Source organism: Opisthorchis viverrini (assembly GCF_000715545.1).
Source record: "Opisthorchis viverrini unplaced genomic scaffold opera_v5_386, whole genome shotgun sequence".
NCBI lineage: Eukaryota > Metazoa > Platyhelminthes > Trematoda > Opisthorchiida > Opisthorchiidae > Opisthorchis > Opisthorchis viverrini.
The window spans coordinates 263,350-263,712 of NW_008752022.1; positions in this window are offsets into that span (position 1 = coordinate 263,350).

The following is a 363-nucleotide window of genomic DNA, read 5'->3' on the forward strand; positions in this document are numbered from 1 at the left end:
GCCAAACTGGATAAGGTTCTCACACGAGGTTCTCTCACAAAATAAATATGGTTTCCGAGTCCGCCCTGAAAAGTGTATCGTCACCATGTCGAAAATCAGATACCTTGGTTTTATTATTCACCATGTTGAAGGCCCCTATGCCAAACTGGATAAGGTTCTCACACGAGGTTCTCTCACAAGGTGAATATGGTTTCCGAGTCCGCCCTGAAAAGTGTATCGTCACCATGTCGAAAATCAGATACCTTGGTTTTATTATTCACCATTCTGGTTGAAGGCCCGATCCAGACAGTGTAGCAGCAATCAAAGCGATGCCACCGCCGTCCGGCGTATCGAATTTACGTTCTTTCCTGGGTCTTGTTAGTC